Raw genomic sequence first — 17,256 nt, 5'->3', positions numbered from 1 at the left:
CATACTGTTCAGCAGTCAGGTGTGGGTTTGTTTTGTTGTTTTTTTTTTTTTTTAAAGGTGTATATAGGCATTTTTTGGAATTTAATGAGAAGTGTTTGGTACACTTGTGTTTATTAGTGAAGAAAACTTGTAAAGTCTCTGTATGCTATTTATTCCGGTTTTTGCTCTTCATACATACTCTCATACATACATGCTCTTTCTTCATACAGTCTTTCAGCTTGTTCTATTTCTGACAAATAGTGTTGTTTCCATTCTAGACCAGTGAAGGATATTCACAGCTTTCAGACATAGCTCTTATCATACCCAGACTCCTAACAGAAACAGACAGTGTAAGCCGGGACCTTGTGTTGAGGTGGGCGATGCATGTAACTTGCCATGCTCTTCTCGGTAGAATTTCCTGCATCTGACAGATGATGCAACCAAGCAAGTAAATAAAATTCACATCTTGTAGTATATATAGGTAGCAGGTGTCATGTAGGTAGGTCATGGACTACTGTGGCTCAGGTAACTGAAAATAATGAAAATAATTTATACGATGTTTAAAATAAGCACTGCCTTAGTCCATCAACTTACAACTCATCATACGTGAAGAAGGAAACACAAAGTGTAAGTAAATTCAAAGGATTGAACCGAGAAAGACAGACAGATAATTCTTTTTGTTTACTATGCCACACGCACACACACAAAAAAGCAATGCCTTTAAAGAATTGCCAGGCAAGAAGGAGATAATTAAACCATCAAACACAGGGAATTTCACGGCCATTGTGGGTAAACAACTCTGGCTGCTCCAGGCAAGCGACCAACTTAATTAAAAAAAAAAAAAAAAAATCAAATCTAATTTAGTTAACCCATTTATCAAAGACATATGTTGGAAAACCATTAGTCTTTCTACAGAGAGTAACACTTTGCTTGTAAGTGCAACACTTTCGAAAGGGAACTTTCTGAAGTTTGGAGTGTATAAACAGCAAGGTGTCCTGTTTTGTTGGGTTTTTATTTTATTTTATCAAATCCTAACTACCTGATATTTCATTCCTTTTTTTTTTGGGGGGGGGTTGGGGGGTTCGTGAAAGAAGACCTGAAAGAAGGTAGTCTTAGATTAGACATTAGAAAGAAGCTTTTCACTATGAGGGTGGTGAGACACTCAAATGGGTTGCCTGGAGCAACTGTGGCTTTTCCATCTCTGGCAGTGTTCAAGGCTGGGCTGGACGGGGCTTTGAGGAACTTGGTCTAGTGGAAGGTGTCCCTACATATGGCAGGAGGTTTGTCTTGATGATTCATAGCTAATTAAATTTTTTTCACTTCTACCAATGAGTCTGCTCAGGCTTTTTCATAGGGAAACATGTTTTTTTATCTCATTCATGTGTAATGGTAGTTTTAATGAGAGATTCACTTTTAGAAAATATGCTTAGGTATTTAAAAACTAAAGAAAAAAACACCAAACAGCAAAACTCTTTTTTATTGATTTCTTTAGTAACAGCAGCCAGCGGAGATATTTTAATTTATTAATTGGTCTAGGAAAGAATGAATAGTAAGCAAGCCAACAAACATACAGTCTGTAGGTTAATTTAGAAACCAGAAGTGTTGGTCCATAGTAAAGTTATAAACAGCTTTACAGTTGACAGATGAAAGGCAGTTAGGCACTTGAGAATCACAAAGTAAACTTATATTAGCATACCAGAGAACAACTTCCAAATCATACGGAAATGCATTGTTGTTCCCGAAGCATTATGTAAGCTGCAGTGCTGTGCTGGAGTAGGGGATGGATTTAGGCAACTGTAAATTCACCAGTTTTGAAGCTTGAAGAAGCTGTGTTTTGTTTTACATGTGATTTGGAATGAATGGCTTTTCAATATAGGACAATGTAAGAAGGAAAAGAGCAATTATTTTTTTGAAGGGAGGAAATGTAATTAGGGTTTCTTTAATCTGCAACAGGAAAATATGAGAATATCTTTCACCATATTTCCACTTGGTTACTGTGTTGAGAGAGATTTCTGCTCCCAAAGGTGAAAGTGTTGCAAAATCAACGTGAATCCATTTTTTTTTTCGCCACTAACTCCCTGTGGTATCTGGTCTCCTCAAACCTCCACCAGTAGGAGCTTTAGTTAGTAGACAAGTTAACCTAGACAGCATTGATAGGATTTTTATTCCACAATTTATCTGGGGATTTAACATGGGGATTTGGAATGGCCTGTTAAGTACCTGTCATTCTTGTCCTTACCAGTCTGCATGTCATAACCAGATATATGGTTGAGGTAATAGTATCAAGCCAGACATCCTCCTCCTGTAATTTACTATGCAAAATAAGTAAGGTTGAGGAATAAGAAGTGAATAGATGAGAGCATCAACTGAGAAATTACTACTTATGTTTTTCAAGGGCAGAGAAAAAGATTAGGGAGAAGAAGCAGGTTTGATCTTAAAGCTCTGTATACAGAATATAGTATCACTAGGTATGATTGTAGGTTCAGGAGTTTAACATTTTCAAAGTATTCAAAGAAACAAATATATAAATTATTAAAAATAATGTTTTGGTCTGGCCAATTTTCACTTGTCTCTGAGATTGAGCAGTACATCATCTGTGCAATCAAGCAAGTGCTATTTGCACTGAGTTATACAGCAGATAGTGGTGTGGATGCTGTCTTGGCCTGCAAGCTGTGTCCTATCTGTTGCAGCACTGCTGTGGCTGCAGCATTACAAGGTGAGCATACTCATTAGCACATGGAAAGTGTATGAAAATGGTAGTGACTGGATTGCCCAGGGAAGCACTCAATTGCTCAAGTAAAGATAAGTGTTTATGTGAAGCTTGAGGCTGGACTGTAACTAGAGCTGCCATATCTGAAACTTTAAAATTACTCTTAACCTAAACATTCAGAATGAATCCATGTAATACTTTCAGCCTTAAGTTTTAAATGCCATTTTTACTTGTACTTGGTTTTCTAAATCTTTGCAGAATATGTGATGTGGTATTTGCAAATAGCAGCATTACTTTATGAATTTCTGGCATTCTAACTGGTCTGTGTAGATGCATTAGTCACTGACTGTTTTACTGTAGTTGGTGAAAAAGCAAGAACCAAGTGCTTAAGTGTAAATTAACATATATAGAGCTCAGTGCCAGAAGGGCAGCAAGAGAGAAAACATAGGCATGCCAGAGGTAGCTGTGAAACCAAACGAAAGAAATTGGCATTCTCTGAAGAAGCTTCTGCTATGGTGCTTACACTAGATGTATGTTAACAGTGTGTATCGGGTTTTCCTGTTGTGGCTAGTTGCTCTGCTACCTTGTGCTTCTTTGGTAGAATTTGGAGATGTTGGATTTGGAGCCTTCGCATGTGTATCTATCTCTTCATGCAGTGATTCTTGATAACATCAGCTAGATTCAAGTTCATATTATTACAGGGAATAGTTATCTAACACATTTTTGCAAGTAGTTTTCCAATCTTACTTTTAATTGTGGATTTAATATTTAAAATGTGAGGATTCTTAATGTTAAGAGTAATATTAAGGAACATTAATATTTAATTCGAAGTCTTCAGAAGTAGCTTAAAGTCCTTTTGGCAGTCGAGATAGGTAAGATATCTCTTACAGTTCTGTTGGAATTTTGGTGCTTATTAATCATTCTTTGCTTAAGGGATATGGCATAAAATCTTCCTTTGTATGTGTCTGCCAGAAGTTGGATTACGTTGGAGCTAAACAAACATCGAGCTGGTCGGAATTTAGATTAAGATCCATATTTGTAGATTTTTAAATTATCATAATCCTGAAAAACAAAGCTGAAAGTTCTCATCTCTGTCCGCACTACAGTAAACTCTGGGTTGGGACAGATGGCATGTACTTCTGTGCTGCTCTGTCTTTGGCACTTGATATTTTTCAGCTCTATTTTTCATTCACAGAAGTGCGTAAGTAAAAGTAAGATGCAGTGGAAAAGTTGTCTCCTAAGTGTATGCCTGTGAGGATTTCACTCAGCAGGGCTGTTTGCTGGTCAGAGTTGATGACTTAACTGGAACAGAAGATTCAGATCAGACCAAGAAATCAACCTTGATTAAGGTCTTCAGTTATCTCCTTAGATGCATGCTTGTAAGGATTTCACTCTGCAGGGCAGTTTGCCGGTCATAGTTGATGACTTCAGTGTAACAGAAGGTTCATATCAGACCAAGAAATTAACCTCAGTTAAAGTCTTCGGTTTTGAAACTGCATCCTTATTAAAACCAGAACACATTGGTGGGTTTATTAAAGTCTTGCTGTGGGTTTTGTTTTGAATATCTTTTCTGAAGATTTTTTTTTGTAAGATTTTTTCTGGTTTCCTTGTGCCTCCACCTTTCCCCCCCCCCCCCCCCCCCCCCCCGAGGTACAGGGGCACTTTTGTTTGTGCTTTTGGCTGCTCACTAGCCCAGTTTCCTGTTCTTTGGCTTAGTTGTAATGCAATATAAGTAAGAATTATTTAATTATCTGGTTAGAACAATGTATTGCCATATACTGAAACTATTGTTCAACATTTCTTCTCATTTGTGTCTTTATAATTGATAGTTTTCTGCGTTAGTCTAAAATGTAATGTTATTCTTCACACTGAATGTAGGAGATAAAATTATTGTCAACACAAAAGTATAGAGTTTCTGGATGAAAAATATCTTTCTTTAGTGAAATACATGAAACCGTTTAAGTTACATCCTTGTAGAGAATTTCTGCCTGTATATGGAAAAAAATAACCACGTTTATCTGAAAAAGATTTGGGAAAAGAGCATTTTTCTAGAGAAAGTTTATGTTGGAAGTGATGGAAATCTAGCTTTGTGGGAAGAAAGACTACGTGGTTCATGTAATGAGAGCCAGGGATAATTGAAGTAAGAGGTAATATGAAGGATCAGGATAAGAATATTTTAGTAAGAGTGAAAAGGATGAGCACTGATAGCCTGGAAAGCTGGAGGTGAAGTGATGGTACTTTTCTTTGTTATGCTGTCTTCATTGTTTTCTTCCTCAGTTTTTGAGGCTGTTTTCGTGACAAATTCCATTAATTCAGTGATGAGGAAAAGAAGCTGAAAGGTTGGTGTGTGGTTTTAGACTAAGGAAATCAAATGGAAAAGTAACTAAATTGTCTCATTATATGTCTTGTCTCCTGGTTTTGGTGGTGATAGCAGTGCAGCTGCAAAGAAGTTGATTGAACAAACCTTTGGGCAGTTAGCGAAACTCTTAGACCAGAAAAATGAGAAATGACAGAAATACTGGGAGAACAAGGGAAAAGATGACATTTTTGTATTTTTGCTAGTTTCTGCCTGTTTTTCCTTATAAAACTTAAGTGCAGCTTACTTCAGGGCATGACAGATAGCTGTTGCCTTTTTCTTTTTCTTTGGAAAAGCCCAAACAAAAACCCTTTCACTTGTATGTGGAACATAGTCCTTTGTTTTCAAACTACATTCCTGTGCCTCTATAGGTATAACATTCAAATATAAAATTAAAGGTTTTAAAAATCTAATACATTTTACCAATCAAATGCTATTTATTTTGGATAGCGTACAAATAAATTGCCTCGTGCCTATCAAAAACCTTGTGCAAGCCATAATCAAAATGCTAATTAAAAGAAAAATAAATCTGGTCACCCTTACCTATTTGAAGAGAATGGGGAGTGATTGTAATTTTCTAACCTATCACAGAAATAAGTAATCTTAATTAAGCAATCTTAATCTGTAAAAATGAGACTGATTTCTTATCCTACTGGAGCAGAATGACTGGTTGCAAGCTACTTGGATAGTAGTAAAATTTAGTTGGAGAAAAAGCTTTATTCTGTGGACAGATTAAAATTTGGTCACCAGAGAGTATAAGAAGACTTGGAGATGTATGTTATAGATAGACATTAAATGAGAGATAATCTAGTGGTAGTCACTAGTACTTTTTTTGCTAAAGTCGGTATCTTCTTAAATGAAGGTTGGTTGCTGTGTTTCCTCCCACTCCAGGTGGACTGGACGGGAAGGTGGATTGTACTGGATCTACCTAGTCTGGGTATAGTAGCCCAGTGCTGTGAGAAGGTCATAACACGTTCTTCTTTGTAAGTTTCTCTTTTTTTGTCACTTCTTACCACTGACAGGAAAAGACAGACAGAAGAGCATGCAAATCATTGCCAGGTAGTATTGAGTTCCCCCTTACGAAATGAAAAAGTGATAGGAGTATTCTTGTCATTGGTTGATACAGGACAGCAATGTATTTATTGTACCGGATGACCTGAATGCAGCAACTGAAATACCTAATATGGTAACAAAAATAACAATAAAAAATAAATTAATACCAAGTGCAGTGCTGAGCTGGAATCTGTGTGTGTCTATCAGTAGCTGCTGGTGAACTGGTATTCTTCATTCCTTGCAGCATAATTTAGCAGATCCAAGAAAGGGACGGGGCAGAGCTAGTACCACACAGTTGAGTCCCCTGATGACATGAAAAGAGGCAAATTATACTTTTCTGGGCCAATACACTAAGGCTCTAAACTTACTATTGTATTTTTTTAACCATTTCTTACTGTGGTTTTCTTCCTTCAGTTGTAATATGCAAATTACCAGTCAAATCTATTGATTGTTTCATCTGCATCCGTGTAAATTAAATAAAATGGGAGAGAAAGCAGCTGGCAGTGGGAGCTGTGCTCATTTAATGACTGTAAAATTTGACCTCAAGCTAGGCCTCCTTTTATTTCCTTTCTTATGAATAAGGGATTTGATGGAAGCATTTTGGTGTGATAGCATTTCAAAATTTTGACATGCATTTAAATATACATGGACTGCATACTTGAATCTGTACTTAGCCTTTCACTTAACCTGAAGACCTATAAATTCAAACAAAATAGATGAACAAAGCATTCAGTAAAATGTCTTGAATGATGCCTGCCAACTAAGAAAATCAGCAAACTGCCAGACAGTATCAGACCTAAAGGAGACACCTTTGGCTCTTGCTGGGTATGGCAAAGAGCTGTAGTAAGGTATGGTTACTGCAAAATAGGTATTAGGAGCTAAACTACCCTTTCTCTACTTTTGTGTTTTAAATGCTCTGGTTTAGAGTAAATAGATGTCATAAATGCTGCTGATGTATCTTAAGATGTGTTGAATGTCCTTCACCTCTGATACATGGCAGCCGGTGACACTGCTGTCTTCTGTGACAAGTCAGTGCAGTACTGCTGGAGGCAGAGCAGTGCTACTGATAAACCTGAGATATGTTTTGTCTTCGGGGCTCCTTTTCTGTTAACTAGATAGATGCTCCCGCACTGACAATCATCTCCAGGGTGCAAGATTTGAAGTACAGTGCTGGATTTTGGGACAGCAGAAGATTAATCTGTTACTTTTCTCTCTTCAGGATTGGTTGGGATTGTTCTAATTTATGTCAGTTTTGAGCTGATGCCTTACAGTATCTCTGCTGTTCAGATTAGTCCAAGCATAAGGTGCTTTGGGTAAATTGCTTTTCTCATGCTCAGATTGGCTTCCAGCACCTCTCTCCCTGGGGTGAAGGGGGATTTAAGACCATTTTGTGACTGAGGAGATGAGGGTTTAGTTTACTACCAGCCACATTATGGCTTCTTTTAAGGATTAGCCCAGAGTAGAGAAGTGAAATACGTAATTTAGATACTACTCCCCTTCTTTCCTCTCCTTTTTGAAATGGTTTCAGACTCTGTGCAACCAGATACTTGAAATATATATACATTGGTAGGTGCCAGGCTTTCTTTTGCTGGATTTTTATTTGTCTATTTATCTTTACCATGTAGGGGTGAAATGCAGCAGGCATTTAACAGAATGAAATAGCCACTGTTAAAGACAAAGGGAAAAACAGTGTCTCTTTGCAACTGAATAGGAAATTCTAGGTATGTTTCTTAGAGTTAGTCAGACTTTGACCAGGATGCCATAATTAATGACCTTAATGAAAGGCAGGTCTTCGTCGCTTAGATTCTTAATACCAGCTGTATGCGTATGTTCATCCCACTGTCAGAGAGTGCTGTAGCACTATGAAGGTATCATTTTTTTACCTTTTTATGTGAGCTATAGGTAGCCGGAAGTCCTTTATGCCTTGGTACCGTGATGAGTCCATGAACGATCTTGGACTACTTTCATTCTGTGTATGTATTTTTGATCTCCTTACTTACTGTGGAGTCAATACACTCCCCAGATGTTGCTGCAGCGGTGGAAGAATATTTAATTCACAATCTTAGTTTTAATTATTTTTTCAAATGTGAGTGAAATCATAGCTCACCTCAGCATAATATTCTGTTGAGAATGTGAATTTAACTAGAAAATGTTCTCAAAGCTAAACTTCCACTTTTTCTTTAGCTGGAATCTTTTAATAATACTTGACTGATTCTCCACAGGCGTGGGGTTTTTTGTGTTCTCTATCGTAAGACTTAGATGTAAGCTCTTTTTTTTTTTTTTTTCTGAAGATTTCGGCAGGTTGATCAGTTGTTGCTTTCTGCTCCGTTACCCATTCAGCTCAGCTTGATTTGTGTTGGTAGGAGTGGTAGAATGTAAGGAGCAGAAAAATAAATTGCTGGTTCTGCATGTCTCCTGACCAGAAGCATTACTTAGTTAGCTATTCCATTCTTCTTATCCTTCCAGTCAGGGCAGTCTGTACAGAAATGAATTTCTTCATCAAAGTGAGAGAACATACCACTTATAGTGCCACTTTCATCCTGGAAATAGAAAATTACTTTTCCTCTGGAAGGCACGAGCATTCAGACACATATAATGTCTTTGAAACTCTTCAAGAAAATGAATAAATCAACCTGTCAGACCTATAATCTCTGTCCAAGAACTCGGTGATTCTTCCAAGGTTCAATGTGCAGAACCAGAATCTTGTGCCTGTGAAATGACAGTCTTGTGAGTAAGCAGAGGTCACTGTTTCACAGCTCGTGAAGAGTGTCATCGACCTTTTTAATATGTCTGAAAAATTTGCTCCACAAATATACCATGCGTTGGCTGATTGAATGCCAAGACTGAGTGAGGATTGAGGGTTTTTTCTTTCTTTTCCAAGTTAACCAAAATGTGTATGGTAGAGAACTATGGTACAAGAGAAACAGAAGTGGATTGAAGTTGTACAGTCATTGATTAAGTGACCAGTCACTGAAAAGCCAAAGCATTTGCAGGATCACAGCACTAACATGCATCTACCTGTGATCTTTCAGGGCCTGCTTTGTCTACCAAGGTTTTGAGTAGCATAGAGCCACCTTCTAAAGACCTCTGCTGAGGAATGATTTTATTGCAAACAGAATTAAATTACACCAGTCTATAGTTAGCTATGTCTAGTCTATAATCAGACTCAGTGGGGCAGATTATGTGTTCTCTTAAAGGGAACATGGGTGGAGAAGATTGGCAGGAGAAAACAATGTAGATAGTGTAGCAGCTGGCCTTAGATAATCAGTACTCCAGGTGGGCAGAGAGGTATCTGAATTTTTGTTTGCTTGTTTCTGAATTCTTTTCTTAAATTTTAGGCCAAGAAATAAAACTGTGCCATCCTCTAGATACAGCACTGAGTCCTTTCAGATCTTAGGAAATAGTTCATTTGCATTTATCTGCTTGATTGTTTTTGATTTACTTAATGGTGGTTATCAGATATGCTATGACGTCAGGAGTGGTCTTGCAAATTTGGAAAACTATAACTTTCAAGGGTTATGATTCATCCATGTTTAAAAGGAAGTTCAGGCATTAAACCAAAGTTTTATTACTGAACATCCTGAGATCCCTGGATCCTAGCTTAGTACAGGGGAATGGGATATAAGAGTAGAAGGCAGATGATGAGCTCTGCTGTATTTTGATGAAGGGGCTGGGGAAGTAGTACTGGACAGCAGAAGCAAATGATGTTTTGGCTCTTCAACTGTCACTGGTCTCAGCCAGGTGAGCTAGTTTGTGTTGATAGCAGTGCTCATTTGTTTTGAAGAGCAGATGCTGAGGATCAGCATATCTTTATTTTTGTCCTCTTTGCTGTGGGGGTGGTGTCTTCTGCAAGTAGGGAGGAGTGGCAAAGAGGAGCACTACAATTTAATGCTGTTACAGCTAAAGTTAACAGAGTATGAGTGGGAGAGAGTAGGCTTTGTAGAAGATAAAAAGTTGCAAGGAGGAGGGGGAAAGGCAAAAGCAATCAATGCTAGTTTCTTGAAGCCAGTGTCTTGACACACTAAGTTCAGGTAAGACAGTTGTGTGTAATAGTTTTTACTTAAAAAGTAATTATTGATTATTATCTATCGAGTCACAACAGTGTTTTTTCTTGTTTCTATGTTCAGTCTGGTCCTGGCTCATGAAGAGAGAGCTTTGAGAGTTACCTAAAAGCTGTTGAATTAATCAGCATTGGAATATAGGCTTTCTATTATATAGCAGCCCAAAGACAGCTGTGGCAAATATGTGCTGTCTGCATCAGTGTGGTCTCCAATTGCATGAAAAATCTGCTGATTAAATTGAAGCTAGCTCTAAAAAGATTGTTAATAGTGTTAATTCTTCATCAATACAAATCCTTTGAAAATAACTGTGGGTGTCCATTGCAGCATCATGTTAGATATATTTCTGGTCACACAGTGTCTGCTGGGTTTGTGCTACCCCCTTGGCTCCCCATGCTTCCTCTGGTCCCTGTTATTCTACACAAAATAAAGCCTAGCAACAGTAAATCCCACAATATGCAGATTTTGGTCCTGTCTGCACCTGCAGAGATCTGCTGTGAAGGAAATACTGAACTCTCTATGCCTTACTTACTGATGAGTCTTGTAAGTTAGAAAGTATGCATTTGTACTGTTTGTAAATAACCCTATGCTATGCTTGTTTTTATTTTTTCTAGGAGCTCTTTGGTTTGTGTCCCTGTGAGAACACCAAATTAATACCTTTCTTTATCCTTTTATTTTGGGACTCACTTGTGTTTTTCTTCTCTTCTTTAGTAGCAGAACTTGGTTCCTTAGTATTTTCTGTCCTCTGAGGACATACCATTCTCTTATTCTGTATAGGCTAAAGGTTTTACCAGTAATCCTCTTTAGCTTTTGTTTAAGGATACACATCTAGACTCCAGACTTTCTTCTTTGGACACAGGGGCTGTTTGCAGTTGAATAGGTTGTTCACTGTGTTTTAAAGTTCATAAAATTCACAATAAGTGGTTGTACATTGGTACAAGTTGGTTCTTATTGTGTCTGGACACAAAAATACAGATGCAATAAGTCATACTGAGATTTACCTGCTGTCTAATCCCAGGGTAAATCCAGAATGATTTTTGAGTCATTTATCTAATACTACCCAGAAGTCCTGTCAGTGAGTTGGTCTCTTAATCCCAGATGGATTAATTTAGGTATAATGTGTGCTAATATATCCTGCTAATCCTTTATGTGATAAATCCTACTTTAGGTTTTTCAGTAAATAATTTTTTTTCTGTATCCCATCAATTCATGCGTGCAGTTTATTTACTGGCTGTCATTTAACTGTCTTGTATCTGCATCAGTGTATTGCATCTGAGTACATAACAGTTCTGGATAAAGAACCGGTAGCAGACTGAGCATAATATTTGGGAGAAACTTCCATCTTTTTATGTTTTTTGTGAAATACAGGTTGACAAGATTGCCTTCAAAGGAATCCTAAAATTGAAACTAGATTAGGAATTGATAATAAAGAAGAGATAGTCATTGGTCAAAGACAGACCATAAGTTGGCTCATCTGTGTATTACAAATACAGCCAGTTGCTGGAAAAATATTTTGGAAACCAAATGTAAATTAGTTACAGTAGAATGAGTATTTTAGTTTTAAAAGTCTAGTATGCATCAAAGCAGCTTTTCTTGTTTTACTAGACTTGTCTGATTATATACTCTAGGCAAGTTATTCAGAGTTTGTCCAGGTGAAATACCTGTGACTTATATTGTTCCTGAAATTAAATACCTGCTAGTAAAGTGAGGCTGAGTAAACAAGAAATAGAGTTAGGTTAATGCTTGCAGTAGGGCCAGACTTGCTTGAAGGAGTGAGTTGATGGCTGTGAATGCCCTGGGAGAATTTATGTGGTGCCGTTTCAGCAGATGTGGTAGAAGCTGTGTTCCCTCTTGTGTTTGTGCAAGTGTGTTCAGACAGTTACTGCATTTCTGTATTGCTGTGTGAAGTTGCATTTAAAATTTTTGAAAAGGACTGGCTTTCCTTTTTCCTTTCTGTAAAATGGGTGAGATTCTGTTCTAGGAATAGATGAATAATAATGGTCAATGGAGATAATGGTCATTGTCATCTTTAGTACTTCAAAAGACGCAATTGTAACTTCGTTTTAGGGATTTAAGCTGCTGTGATATAGTCTGGAGCCCAAGAGCAGGCTCTGTATTTTAAATAACTTAGCTCAAAGCTTTTTGGTAAAGGTATCTGCATATAATTAGCTTTCCTACAGGAATATGGGACTTAACTCAAATGTCCATAAACTTTGGATTGAGTACCAAAATACTTTTGTTATTGAATTCATGTAGTGTTTTGCTAGTGTTACTGTTTGCATCTCCTCTGTATGGGAAACCAGTGGTTGGAAAACCAAACTTGTACTGTTATGATTATGTGCAACCTGTTGTTTACTTGCCCTCCTCCATAAATCACACAGTAGTAGAAAGAAGAAAATGATACCAGCTACTGCTCTGTCTGTTCTTTCACGGTGATTCCAAGTGCAGTTTTTCTTTAAAAGCAATATACTGTTATTAGCAACCATGTTATGGAGATTGAGAAGGGCATGCAAAATGAGGAAAAAAATTCGTATTTACTTCAAGTATGTGTGAATAACACCTGTTCTTCCTAATAAAGACACAGAGACCAAGTATCTTCAGAAAATACATGCTAAAAAGGTTTGTGGGGCTTTTCATAAGAGAAAGTACTATCATTTAATAAATAGGCCCAATAAAATTAGTGTTCCATCATAACTTTATGAGCTTAAGCAAAACATCTTGTAAATAATATAATCTCAAAGTGTTTTAAATGGACTAGTTAGAAACCTGTCTTAAGGATCTAGAATAGAATTGTTATCTAAGCTTTTCCTGCTCTATGCTGAGAGAAACTGCACCTTTTTGTCTTTTCTGCTTGTATTCTGCACATTTTTAAATTTTACATTCTCTTTTAGTAAGTGGAGCTTGTTTTTCTATCAAAATCTCCTAGTGTCAGAGATAGTGTTTTCTATTGTTTCTTTGTCTGAATTGCTTCTGACTTCATTTTACATGTGGAGAGTGTGGAGGGACAGATTTATGGCTGCTGCTTTCACACACTGTCATGGTTTTCTCTGTTGTTGCTTAAGAAAAGTGACAAGCCACTGTTTGAGACTTGGAGCTTTCTTATTATGTTAGTACCATTGCAGTTCCAAGTTTTGCTGTGAATATAGAACTAAGGTGTTTCATACATTTTTTGTGTATGAAAAGACATTCATAAGCCCATTTCAGTTTGAATGTTTTCTAACTTCAGTTTCTAGGAGGGTACTGGGATTTTTAATACTAAAGGAGTATGCTTAGTAGCTTTTAGAAAGCGAGAATATTTAGAAATAAACCTGCCCTGTATTTTCCTGTGAGATTGCCTTTCCCCCCACCTCCTTATTAATGGTTAGAAAATGAGTCACTAGAAGCTCCAGGTAACCTATGGCAGTGAAGCTAATAACTTAATTTACTTTAGGGCAGGGTGGAAGGAAGACCTGGTTGTACAGAAAGGATCTGGAAATTTTAACCATTAAAAATGTGCCTACTGGAAGAAGAGTCTTAAAAGATGAACTGAAACTATAATTCGCAGAGAGACAGCTTGCTGACATTGAGAATTTGTGCTGTTGCTGAAGAACTTCAAACTGAGAAATGTGATAATCGGCATTATTTTTTATTTTTTTCCCTTTAAAGTGTACATGAAAAGAGGTAGGAAACCCAGGGTAGCAGAACAGAAAAAGTGATGTAACTGTACAAAACAGTGGATAATTGAACTTAAGTGTAATAAATATTTCTGAGAATAGCTAGTGGTTATGGCTGTGCCAGCTTTGAATGAAGCTAAGATTTTCTTAGGTGAAGGATAAAGCTGAAACACTTCTGTGCAATTACCAGGAACTGGGGGTTTAAAAAAATTGGAGCTGCAGCATGTTAAGTTGGATATGACAACCATAAGATAGTAGCATAGGAGTCACGACAGAACATGGATATTGAAGGATGCAATGTTTTCAAGAAAGCTAGAAACAGAGGTTATTGAAAAGCATTCTAATACATGATATTTTGCTCTAATAATTTAGAGATAATGTAAGTGAAAGAGAACCCGATGCCAGCTTAGTGAAAGGTGGTAATGAGACTGCTGTGGCATTGGTAGGTTCTTGTATTAGATGCAGTGCTGGATCTGGAAACAGGTAATTGTGGTGGAGTAAAAATTAAAATTACTAGACACACTGTGAAGAGAATACCTTCATGCATACCAACTGGAGAACAAGTGTCTCTGATGATGGTAGGTAGGGCCAAGATATTGTTGTTGAGACCTCAAACAATTTTTAAATTTGAAAATAAGTCATGGGGCCTAGAACAGGTGGGGCTGGTTTAGAATACTATAGTTTTAACTCAGGCTTTGTGTATCTTGAATATTTATGTTTTCCGTCCCATATATTTTCTTCAGAAATGGGTTCAGGGGAGAATTATGAGGACTGGAAAGCATTCCCTACAGGGGAATGATTAAAAAGAAACAAACCTGAAGCTTGGTTGGCTTTGACACTTCCAGTAAGGGAAAGAAGAGAATATAACTGTAACTTGAAGGTCACTGTTGGCATAATAATGTGGATAATTTGGACATTAAGACATGTAGGCTGAAAATTACTGAAGGTTCTTGCCGTTAAACCAGTTGGGTGGTGGAACAACATTCCTTTGGGGATATTGAGACAAAGCTATCTAGCTGCTTCTAGGTTTGAGCTCAATAATATATATTATGAAAAGGATTTAAATCTGAGGATGTATGTAATAGTAGATAACTCAAAGGTCTCTTTCTGTTTGTTTTTTAATGCAGCTGGACTAATCCTGTGTGTCCAGTGGGTGCTCTTTGGGTTCTACTGCCCGACTGGTATCTGAAAGTAGGTAACCACTAGGTGACTGATTGTAATCAGTTTGTCTCTTTATATTATCTATACAAGCTTTACAAGGAGTAACTTTTTGTTACACTTTCTTCTGAGGATTAAATCCAATTAAATTGAAATGCCACTGTGACACTTACGAAAAGAGTTGCCCTAAGCCTTTCATTTCCATGTCAAGAGAAATGTTTTATAGGACCTCAGGCCTTTAAAACAGATGATGTTATAACTGACAAGTTTCTGACCCTTGGTAGTTTTTTGTGCTTGAAAAGTAATCATAGGAACAGTCTTTCATTCTTGCACATTTCAAAAACAGCAGCCCCAAAAAAACCCAGGCAATAATAACAATACCCTTCCTTCACCTGCTACCCCTCTAACTTTCACACCTCTTCCATTCACCTGCAGAAAGAGTCTGATGTGACTGGTCTTGACATGTGCTAATGGCAAGGGAGTTGCTTATGCATCTCTCTAAGCAGAAATTTTTGGTTAATGTTATACTATTTTGCTGGAGCAGAATAAAAGTTGAATCTTTGTGTTTTGGTAAAGCTAATTTGTATCCATAGACTAATTATATTTAGCAAAGTGGGTTTTTTGGGGGGAAGAAAATAAACAGTAAATGGCTTAATAAAGGAGTCTTGTGGGTCAGTGTTACTGCTTGGACTGGGGAGGAATAACATTTTAAAACCAAAGAAAAATGATGGGCAGAAGTTAAAACTTTGGTCATACTTATCTAGAATGTACAAAGAAAATGCCAATTTAGTGTCATTCCAAACAAAATGCAAAATTTCAGTCTTCCTGTTTTCTTTTTCAATTTTATTTTAAAAATCTGTTTGCTGGGAAAGGAAGGAGACAGTGAAGGCTGAGAAGGAATCTGAGAATCTTGGCACTGTGCTTGTCCTCCAACTAACATACTCCTAATTGTCTGAATGCCTTGAGGAAATTAAGGAAGAAATCAGTTTTCAAGTCATTTATGGATATGTTTTTTTTTGCCTTCCTTGTAAGGTGAATTGGTGTGTATGCTGGGACCACAACAGCCTACGCTGGTAAATTGAGCGGAACGCTTTTGTAAAATACTGTTTGTGTGCGTGCACGTGTGTGTGTACTTGCAGTCTGCAATTTTTAAGATGTTCTCAGGATAAGGCAAACAGCTATTTACCAGCAGAATTGAAGTTTCTTAAACCTCTTTGTCTAACTCCCGCACAAGTTGCTTTTCTGCCTTGAAGCAAGGTGAACTTGCTTCAGACTAATGTCTGAAAATTCAAAAACAAGAGGAAAAAAATCCCAAAGCCATTGATATTCTACTTGAAATAACAGTCTCAAGGCTGTTACGCATCAATTGCAGAACATATTCCTCGCCACCAGCTGCAAGAAGAGCTGTTGGTTCACAGAGCAGCCACCTTTCCTGGGTTTGTTCAAGAGCTGGAAGAAGCTGTGGTAGGATCATAAAACTGACTCCTTGCAGTCCTGGACCCTGAGATTTGAACGTGTTCCCTTCTTTACCTCTCTGGTACTCTTCTAGATCAGCCAGTAGCTTCTGCACAGGGTGCTCTTTTTGCAGTCCTTCACATATCCTTCTTCCTGTTCCTGCCAGCTCTACTTTTCCCAGGCTAGACATGCTCATTATTTCAGCTCAAAAAATCAACCCTGATACTTCTCTTATCACCTTTAAAATGCATTAGCATATATTTGGTCCTTTCTTTCTTTGTCCCCAAACGTTCCTTCTTTTCGTGGTATCCTAGTCCAGTTGTTACTCTCCGGTGGCTCTTTCCACAAAGTCTGCAGTCTTCAAGTAGACTTTGAGAAGCATGTCCTTGAACTGCCTTTCTAAGGAAAATGCTTTTGCCTCACATTCTAGAGAAACGTGTCGTAAGTTATCTCATATTCCTGATTATTTCATGCAAAAGAGAGCATTCTGAAATACGTAAATCGTAAGAGATTCATATCTCGTAATGTATGCAAATGGAGTTAAGATCAAAATAACTGCAAGTCTGCAGTGCTGAAATGGAGCTGTAAAGGACTGTTGCAGTAAGGAGGAGGAGGAAGGTAGTTCATTAGGGTGGTATTAAAATTTATTTTTGCGCTGAATTAATTGTACCGTTACGTAGTCACTCTGTTTGTATGGGTGTATTTTTCTCCAGTACCTGTGATGTTCTGGCTGTGTGAAACTAGTACACATGGTAATTGCTCCAGTGCTGTCTGGGATTTTCACATGGAAGGCATCTTCCTCAGACTCTGCTTACTGTGTGAAGCCCTTCTCCA

General features: G+C 37.6%; 1 protein-coding gene across 10 annotated transcripts in view; it reads left to right on the top strand.

Annotated features, from left to right (window-relative positions):
* Positions 1-17,256, top strand: part of INPP4B (inositol polyphosphate-4-phosphatase type II B) — a 342,362-nt gene that overhangs the window by 33,736 nt on the left and 291,370 nt on the right. For 5 of the 10 annotated variants that reach the window (XM_065687745.1, XM_065687769.1, XM_065687736.1 and 2 more), the window contains exon 1: positions 9,962-10,129. The exons of 3 other annotated variants lie outside the window; for them this stretch is intronic. The gene's annotated coding sequence lies outside the window, so the exon portion shown is untranslated. Of the gene's footprint in view, positions 1-9,961; positions 10,130-14,936; positions 15,001-17,256 lie in introns of those variants that run through there. 2 more of the 10 variants (XM_065687761.1, XM_065687722.1) reach the window with 1 other exon arrangement.

This window comes from Lathamus discolor, chromosome 1 (assembly GCF_037157495.1).
Source record: "Lathamus discolor isolate bLatDis1 chromosome 1, bLatDis1.hap1, whole genome shotgun sequence".
Classification (NCBI taxonomy): Eukaryota; Metazoa; Chordata; class Aves; order Psittaciformes; family Psittacidae; genus Lathamus; species Lathamus discolor.
The sequence above is the reverse complement of the archived record's forward strand: the minus strand, read 5'-3'. Positions and strand labels throughout refer to the sequence as shown.